Source organism: Otolemur garnettii, unplaced genomic scaffold (genome assembly GCF_000181295.1).
Source record: "Otolemur garnettii isolate 467f Iridium unplaced genomic scaffold, OtoGar3 scaffold00162, whole genome shotgun sequence".
Lineage (NCBI taxonomy): Eukaryota > Metazoa > Chordata > Mammalia > Primates > Galagidae > Otolemur > Otolemur garnettii.
In genome coordinates, this window is record NW_003852557.1 from 2,734,224 (window position 1) to 2,737,239 (window position 3,016).

Sequence of the window (3,016 nt, forward strand, 5' to 3'; positions counted from 1 at the left end):
GGGCTGGATTTAAACCTGCCAGCTCAGGTGTATGTGGCTGGCACCTTAGCCACTTGAGCCACAGATGCTGAGCCGGTAATTATTTCTTGAGCAATACTTTCTTCATCTCAGTCTTTCCTACTATCTTTTTAAGACTGTACAGCAGTTACCTTTTCTCAACTTCAAACTCGCCTTTCTCTGTTTGGGTATAACTGCAAAACATTTATCCTCTGCCACTTGGTCACATATTTTGCTTTGTCAGAAAGAAGCACTAGAAGGGAAGGGGGTGGTTTGATAGAGGGAGGGTTAGTGGTTGGACCACATCTATGGAACATATTGCAAGGGTACAAGTCAAACCTATCAAGTATGGAGCACAAATATCTTAGTAATGTGATTAAGTAAATGAGGTGAAAGCTATGTTAATTAGTGGGATGTAAGCACTCCAACTTGTACAAATAATCAACACATTGAATCCCACAAATGCATAAATGTATTCGTGATCTATGTATATACGACTTAATAAAAAAAAAAAAAGAAGAAAGAGGCACTAGAGGGAAACTCTAAAGCTATAAGAAGCAAAAGGAATCACTCCTTCCTCTTTTCCCCCTATTTCTGGAATCACCACTTTAACCCTTCTTCTTCATTGTGGTAGGAACGGTTCTTTGCAATACCAACATTTGAATGCAGATTAAGATTTTTCTGAATCTTGCAGAACTAAGTCTCATTAGTATCTAATATAAGCAAATAAAACTCCAAATTAAAAAATGAAAATGAGGGACTTTTTTCCTGAAAGTTTGGGTGTTTCCTGGAAATTCCCAGGTGAACTAGCTTCAGCTGGGACCCACCTCCTCAGAGTTCTGGATCCCACTTACATGGGGCCTCCCTCCCATCCAAAGGCTCAAGCATCAGCTCTGCAAAACCTTCTCCTACATTGTCTGAGTTTCACTCTGTTGAACCTCTTCTCCACCAAGCTGCTAAGTTTTACTACTTCCAATCATTTTCTTTGATTCTGCAGCCCTGAGAATGGTGGCTGCTCCCTGACAATGCTGCCTGGTGCTACCTTGGCATTCTCTGTCTGTCTTTTTCCTTACCTGGTTAATAATTTTATACTTGTTCTAATCATTAATATGGTTTCTGTCCCCTGGTAGAACTCTGACTAATACAAAAATATTTGGGATCCAGTTTTTATTTTTTTTTTCTGAGTCTTCTCTAAAATCTTTCCTTTCTAAACAAGGCCAAGAAAACATTTACATTATTCATTCAGCAATTCATTTATTCACCATTCACTGAGTGCCTGTAATGTGTCAGGAACTGTGCTAAATGCTAGAGACACAAAGAGAAATGAGACCCAAAAGCGCTCACAGTACCCAGGGAAAATAGAAAAAAATAATGTATAATTGCAATCACAGGATTGCAAGTGTCATTACACAAAATACAAAGATAGCACAAATTATGGAGTGGTAAATATTCAGGTGGCTGAGAAGTAGTTCTATCTGAGTATGAAGAATATGCAGATGTTTAACAGGCAGCTGGAAGGCATGGGGGGTACTCAAGGAAACGGAATTGTCTGGAACTCTCTGGTATCAGCACATGATATTGTTTCCCTGAAAAATAAATTGTGAAGATGGCAGAGAAAGAAGAAAAGGAAGAGGTATACCGGACCATAGACGTCCTTGTTAGCATGCCAAAGAGCTTTAACTTTATATTTTAGACTAAACACATCTAAAAAAAAAAATTCTTTCCCATCATTTAAACATTGACAGACTTCACATGAATTTCTGGCTTCTCTTGAAATAATCCGACCATCTGGTGACACTGGGCCCACTTTCGATACTTTGAGAATGGTTGGAACTGAGTCATTACTGTCCTCTGTAGATAAAATCCATGCTTCTGAGGTGGCTGGAGTCTGCTTGACTTTAAACTATTTACCTGGCTGACCTCTGTATGCATTTTCTACCCTGTTTTAGTAAATGAGGAATATTTAACCAAAGGAATTCTGTAATTAAATATATAGTTTAGAAAAATCACTGGAGGTGATACAGTACTAGCAGGGGTGTCCAATGTTTTTGTTTTTTTTTTTCTTTTCTGCCACATATTGGAAGAGAAAGAGTTGCCTTATGCCACGTATTAAATACACAAACATCAACAAAAGCTGATGAGAAAAAAAAGTTTTGTGAGTACTTTTTGCAAAATCCAGCACCCCAAATAAACAAAACAGTCCTCACTTCCATACTCAAATGTGGCTTGTAGGCTGCACATTGAATGCCCCCTGTAAAAGGGTCTAGAAAAGGAATGAGTCAGAAGGCTGGATAAGGATGTTACACAGGCAATGATGCCTAATCCTTTTAAGGAGACAATACACGGGATATAAACAAGTGGGCCAGATTTGAGAAATATAAAAAAGCAAATGAATTGACAAGATTTGGGAAAGTGCCAGGCAAAAGGATGGAGGGAGAGGTAAGGAACAATGCAGCTACTATTTCCAGAGCTTTGTTGGTGTCCAGAACAATATTGTCAAAAATACATCAGGAGGAACCTTTCCTCTATTAGAGGAAATAATAGAGGCAAGTTTCAATTTGAGTGTGTTCAATTGGAAATATCTATGGAATTTCTACGAGGAAGGTCCTATGGGCAATGGAATCTAGGCAGGTGATTTGGTCTGAGGACGTGGATTTCTGAGTCATCAACTTATGGTCGGTCTTATAAACTATTACCTAGGAAGCATACTGTCTATAATTAAGGATAATTACCTCCTCCCCAAATAAGTGGAAACAGTGGAGACAGGATACTGCATGGCAGAGATGTTACGTGGAGGGCAAGGGGAAGTACAAAGTAGAGAGGGGCAGACAGAAAAAGAGGTCCAATAGAGAAAAGAAGATTATGCCCAAACAAATTGGAGCCTATTGCTGGTGTAGTTTATCTGATGTGGAATTATCGTAGTTTGCCCACATATAATTCGCAACCATGTTTGGGCCCAAACTTTCAGTAAAAAAAAAAAAATCCTGGCTCGGCGCCTGTGGCTCATGCGGCTAAGGCG